Source organism: Chlorocebus sabaeus, chromosome 11 (genome assembly GCF_047675955.1).
Source record: "Chlorocebus sabaeus isolate Y175 chromosome 11, mChlSab1.0.hap1, whole genome shotgun sequence".
Lineage (NCBI taxonomy): Eukaryota > Metazoa > Chordata > Mammalia > Primates > Cercopithecidae > Chlorocebus > Chlorocebus sabaeus.
This window is the reverse complement of record NC_132914.1, coordinates 8,833,428-8,840,630: the sequence shown is the minus strand read 5'-3', so window position 1 is coordinate 8,840,630 and position 7,203 is coordinate 8,833,428.

The following is a 7,203-nucleotide window of genomic DNA, read 5'->3' as shown; positions in this document are numbered from 1 at the left end:
ACAAATTTATTTCTTCCAGTATTGCTGAAAGATATGTCTTCTGGACTTCTCAGTGTGAGTATGTCTTAAATGACTAATTCACTCTAATTCTAATATCCCTATGCCTTTGGATTTCTTCCTCTACATTAAACCAAGGCATTTTTGGTATTTCCAATTCACTCATGGTGAACCACCTTTTGGTTAATGTTTTAGCCAAACAATCAAATTAATTTTTAGAGCTCATTCTAACTCCTTGAGTTGATCTGCAACATTAAATGCAGAATCTCTGCATAGTGAGCCCATGTCAATAAATTCAGCTTGATCCAATTTTATGTTCCTTCCATTATCACCCTATACTCTTAGTATCCATTCCCACACATATCCCCTGGATTTCTGTGTGTATGAATTAGAAAACTCAAGTAGCTCATTGGGAGTGTAGTGCACCTCCTCAAGGGTCATACTTTCTACCTCACCCTTAGGGGCCTGCTGGGACTTGAGTCTGGTTGTAGGTCTAGAAGAAAATAAGGGTGTTGGGAGTGGGTCCTGAAAATCAACATTGTTTCATTGGGCCACTGTCTCAGAGAAGGCAATTACTGTTTTCAAGGCAATTCAGGGTTAATACCACTGGGGGTGAGGATGCCATTGTATTGGGCATGGGGGTACTGCTTCTTCTGGAGTTCAGGGGACCACTTCTGCTGGGGCTAGGAAGACCTCTTCTACTTGTGAAGAATGCTATGAGAATTGAGGGACTCAATGTCCCCAGCTTCATCAGGGTCTTCCCACACAGCCACATCCTAATGTATAGGATCCCATGCTTTTCCATTTAATGCCCTCACTTCAATAAAACATACCATGCAAAGCTGGGAATTCAACTTGCCGTGTACTCAGCCAGTCACAGGATGAGGTTCTGCCTTCAATTTTCAGCAATTTCAGTCCTACAGCTACAGGAGATAAGAGTCTCCTTCAGCTCAAACATAAAAACTCTTGAGACAGTTATGTAGTGCTTAAGCTGGGATTTCATATCCCTAAGCTCATCCTTTCATTTCACTACTTTGTCTAGCAACATAGGAACAACCAACTAACATCATTATTTTCCTTAGTTTTCCAAAAGTGATTGAAAGTATCATATACATAGTCACTTAGCTCCTTGCTTCCTTGTAAGTGGTGAACTAGGAGTACCCAGTAGAGAGATTTTGCATATCTCCATAAACTATCAATACACTATCATTCATGCCATACACTATCAATGCTTTATTTACTACTGGAAGTAGTCATTAGCATCTTTAAATCTAATCAGATTAGAGTCAATTCTGGGAACTCCAGAAGCAATTCTGAAAACTCATACTTAAAATTCTATTCCTCTAGAAGCACTCTCAATACCAAAATCTCTATTAGTCAGGGTTCTCCAGAGAATCAGAACTAGTAGCATATATTTATATGTGTATATATAATATATACATATAAAATATAATGATGTATATATGTATGATGTATATATGTATGTATATATGAGGTATATATGTGATCTATATATGATGTATATAAAAGATTTATTATAAGGAATTAGCTCATTATAGAGGCTGAGAACTGCTTGCTGTCTGTAAGCTGGAGTTCCAGAGATGTCAATGGTTTAATTCAGTCAGAGTCCAAAGGCCTGAGAGTCAGAGGAGCCAGTGGTGTAAATACCAGTCTCAGGCAAGAGAAGATGAGATGAGATGTTCCAGTTCAAGTGGTGAGGCAGGGAAAAAGGGGTAAATTCCTCCTTCATCTGCCTTTTGCTCTATTCATGGCTTCAATGGATTAGGTGATGCCCACACACACTGAGAAGGACAATCACTTTACTGAATCCACAGGTGCAAATGCTAGTATCTTCTGGAAATACTCTCACAGGCATACCTCAAAATAATGTTTAATCTAGGTACCCTGAGGCCAGTCAAGTTGACACACAAAATTAATCATCAAAACCTTCCCAACTACAATGAACTTCATAAAGGAAGGTCTCAATACCCACCAAATGCTGCTTGTTGGGGATGATGGAAATGATTAACAATTGCACATGCCATTAGCAGTCATATAACCTTAAAATTTAACCTTAAAAAGAAAAAGGAGGAGAACTAAGCAGAAAACGTAGGAGGAAAGGGTCTGAAAGTTCTGAGTCTGTCAAGAAAATGACTTCAGGAATAAAGGGGGAAAAAGTCATTATCAGCACACTTACTTTCACAACATCATCAGGGTTATCTCAAACTGTACTTGTCAAAAAGGATCTAATACCACAGTTTAAATATACTTTTTCTAAATAGAAACTAAATGACCAGAACGAGCAAGGTATTTGATCCTTGTTTAGCTTCTCTTACCTATTTTCGTCGGCTATACTTACGATACAATGTCATTGGCACACACTTGGATTACTCTACATTGGCTGTGGCCTCCACTATCCTTTGCCCTACAATTATGTAGAGGTATAGATTACATGTCTCAGGCAGTGAAACATAATCCCTAGATGAGACCAGGACAGAACCATCCACAAAAAGACAATGGCATATTCTAGCTGAGGGAGAACTGGGATAGTCTGAAATGTCTTCCCCTTTACCTTTAGTTGAAAACCACATTGTTCCTTTCAAATATGTTGAAACCACATTCTTGAGTGAGCAGCCTGAGGTTATAGATGATGAGAGTTTTAGACCTGAACCTAGATCTTGTAGCTCCTGAGCTTGTTCTCCATCTAGCCTACTTTCTGTGAATTTCAGTCTTATAATACATTTGTGTAACCAGCATCCACAACATTCTCATTTCCTAAATGGCAACAAAAGAGACTAGCGAGGATTGTTGTGGAGGCCTAAAGCAATGTTGAGAACACTGGTATTTAATATGCTGTTCATTTATGCAAGAGAATTTAAAGATAACTTCATACCATGCTTCTCAACATTTTTCACAAAATTTTTATAATGTTTCACTTTGCCTCACCGAATTTCTCTGACTTCTGCAGTAGTCAAGACAGGTTTTGGTTAGATTTACTTGAGTCCACAAGGCAAGTTTCAAAATGGAAGAGGTGCTTTAATTGGCTGGTTCAAACCAGGTCTTTTGGCCACCCCAGTCAGCATATGGCCCCAGATTCCCTTGTCTCCCCCAAAACTCAGCAGTTATCATGTTCATAGAGCAGAAACTACTGGACCTACATGATTAGATGGTCTTTCTATTGGTCCAAGGATAAATAACTTAATAATATCACTAAAACCACTAAACAATAGCAGAGTTATTTTTAAGAGCCCATGGAACATTCACTAATCCTGGATCATAAACCAAACAAAACTCAACAAATTAAAATAATCAAAATGATACACTGTGTGTTCCCCAATTATGATGAAATAAAAGTAGAAATACCAGAATAACAGAAAAACCAACAAGCATTGGAAATTAAACACCATACTTCTTAATGGGTCAATGAAGACGTTTCAAGAGAAATTTTAAAATACATTAAACTGTATGAAAATATGAATACAATATTTGAAATCTGTGGGCACAATTAATGCCATATTGAGAAGGAAATTTATAGCATAAGTGTTTATATTAGAATAGGAAAAAAAGTCAAAAATAAATAATCTGAGCTCTAGTCTTAAGAATCAGAAAAAGAACAAAATAAACCTAAAGCAAGCAGGACAAAAGACATAATAAAGAACAGATGTCAATAAAGTGTGAAACAGAAAGCCAGAGAGAAATCAGTAAAACAAAAAGCTGGTTCTTTGAAAATTTTTGATGAAATTGAAAACCTCTTATGAGACTGACAGAAAAAAAAAAAGGATGCAAATTACAAATATCAGTACTGAAACAGAGATTTTACTACCGTCCCCAAAGACATAAAAGGAAAATCTAAAAAATCATTATAACTCTTCATACATAAATGTGGTAATAATTTAGAGGTAATGAATTCCTTAAAAAGCACAAACTACCAAAACTCCCCCAATATAAAATAGATAATTTGAATAGACCTATAATTGTGACATTTGTAGTTTAAAAATTCTCAAAAACATCCTCTATGCTCAGATGGTTTCACTGAAGAATGCTACCAAACATTTAAAGAAAATTTAACATCAACTATACATAATCTCTTCCAAAAAATACAAGAGGGAGGAACACTTTCCATCTCATTTTATAAGGCTAATGTTAACTGTGATACCAAAACCAGACAAAGACAGTACAGAAAAAAAGAAAAACTACACACCAGTATCCCTCATGCACAGAGGAGTACAAAACTTCAACAAAATATTAGCAAGTTAGATCCAATAATATATTTAACATTATACAACATGACCAAGTGCATTTATTCAGGGAATGCTAGGCTGGTTCAATATTTGAAAATCAATATAACCCACTATATTAACAAGCTAAAGAGGAAAAATCATGTGATCATATCAACTGAAGCAGGAAAAGCATTTCCCAAAATCCAATAATCATCCATGATAAATACTCTCAGCAAACTAGAAAACAGTGAGGATCTTCCTGAACCTGATAAAGAAGATCTACAAAAACACCTACAGCTAACGTGATACTTAATGACGAAAGGCTGAATGCTTTCTCCCTAATATTGGGAAAAAGGCAAGATTATCCACTCTACTATTCTTAGTTAATGTAACACTGAATGTCCTCACCAGTCAGCACAATAAGAACAGAAAATAGGCCGGGTGCGGAGGCTCACGTCTGCAATGCCAGCACTTTGGAAGGCTGAGGCGAGCGGATCACGAGGTCAGAAGATCTAGACCATCTTGGCTAACAGGGTGAAACCCCGTCTCTACTAAAAATACAAAAAAAATCGGCTGGGCGTGGTTGCGGGCGCCTGTGGTCCCAGCTACTCCAGAGGCTGGGGCAAGAGAATGGCGTGAATCTGGGAGGCCCAGCTTGCAGTGAGGTGAGATCGCGCCACTACACTCCAGCCTGGGCGACAGAGCCAGACTCCGTCTCAAAAAACAAATAAAAATAAAAATAAAAAATAAAAATAAAGAACAGAAAATAAACGAATAAATGGCACACAGATTAGAAAGGAAAAAATAAAACTGTGCCTACTTGCAGATAACATAATCTACCAAAAAATTTCCTAAAACTGTTAAGTTCAGTGAATTTGCAGCATAAAAGGTCAACATATACAAATCTATTTCTATACACTAGCTATGTATGAACAGTAAAAGCTTATAGTACCATTCGCAACCACTAAAAATGAAATACTTGGGTATAAGTCTAATTAAATATGTACAGAACATATATGCTGAAAAGTAAAATGCTGACGAAAGAAATCAAAGATTTGAATAAATAGATGTATGTGTTCATGGATTGGAAGACTCAACATCAATTCTCTCCAGACTAATCAAGGGCTTAACACATTCCCTATCAAAATCCGAGCAAGATTTTTTTTTTTTAGAAACAGATAAGCTTATTCTAGAATGTACACAGGAAGGCAAAATAACTAGAATAGCTAAAACAATTGTGAAAAAGAATAAAGTGGGAAGAATCACTCTACCTGATATTAAGATTTACAGTAATTATGGCAATAGGTTATTGGCAGAGAGATAACAAACAAGACTAGTAGAACAGAATAGAGACCCTAGAAGAAGACCCACACAAGGAGAACCAACTGGATTTTGGCAATGCTATAGAAAAGCTATGCAAGTAAGACAGTCTTTCCAACAAATGGTGCTGGGACAACTGGACAGACACAGGTGAAAAACTGACCCTCAACTTAAACTTCATATCTTATACACAAAGATGAAGAAAAACATGGAAGAAAATCTTTAAGACCGAGGCTAGGTAAAGAGTTCTTAGACATAACACCAAAAGCACAATCAATAAAGGAAAAAAAATAGTAATAAACTGGAGTTCACTAAAATTAAAAATTTTTGTTCTGCACAAGATACTGTTAAAAGGGTAAAAGACAGCTAGGTGCGGTGGCTCACACCTGCAATCCCAGCACTTTGGGAGGTCGAGGTGGATGGATCACAAGGTCAAGAGAGCGAGACCAGCCTGGCCAATATGGTGAAACCCAGTCTCTACTAAAAATACAAAAATTAGCCAGGCATGGTGGCGCGTGCCTGTAGTCCCAGCTATGGGAGGATGGGGCATGGGAATCGCTTGAACCTGGGAGGCAGAGGTTGCAGTGAGTCGAGATCGTGCTACTGCATTCCAGCCTGGGCGACAGAGACTCTGTCTCAAATAAATAAATAAATAAATAAATAAATAAATAAATAGATAGATAGATAGATAGATAGTACTCATCTAGATTACATAAATAACTCCCAAAATTCCAACAGTAACAAAAACCAAACAGCCCAATCAGAAAATTGGTAAAAGACATGGAAAGACATTTCACCATAGAAGATAGATGGCAAATAAGCACGTGAAAATATATTCAACGTCATTAGCTATTAGGGAAATGCAAATTAAAGCCACAATAAATATCACCTCACCTATAAAAGTTAAGCAAATAACGGGGACAATACCAAATGCTGATGAATATGTTAAGAAACCAGGTCTCATATGCTGCTGCCATGAATGTAAAGTGACATAGCCTCTGTAGTAGTTTGCTAGGGCTGCCATAACAAAATACCACAGATTAGTGGCTTACACAATAGAAATTCCTTTTCTCAGGTCTGGAGGTTGGAAGTCCAAGATCAAGGTGCTGGCAGGTATGGTTCACCCTGAGGCCTCTCTCCATGGCTTGCAAATGGCCTTCTCTTGCAGCTGCTTTACATGGTCATCCCCCTGTGCATGCATGCTCCTGGTGTTGCTTCTCACAAGTACACCAGTTATATTGGATTAGACCTCACCCTAAAATGGACTTATTTTAAAGTAATCTCTCACCCCTTAAAATAACTTATCTCCCAATATGGTTACATTCTGAGGTACTGGAGGTTAGGACTTCAACATTTGAGTTTTAGGGGGACACAATTAAAACCCTAACAGCCATGCTGGAAAACATCTTAGGAATTTTTTAAAATACACACACACACACACACACGAAAGCTTCTTCCCACAATTTTTATTACTCGGGAAATTCTGTTCTCAACTGATAAGAGGGAGTTTTCACCAGTGATGCCAAGTCCATGTGGCAGGCACAGGCGTTGCCTGGAACTCCTTATGTGCAAGTCTTCATGAATTTAACAATGAGATCAATGCATAAAAGAACAATACTATGGCAATAGCAAAGTGGTGATTTCTAGTCTCTTTTATCACATGCCT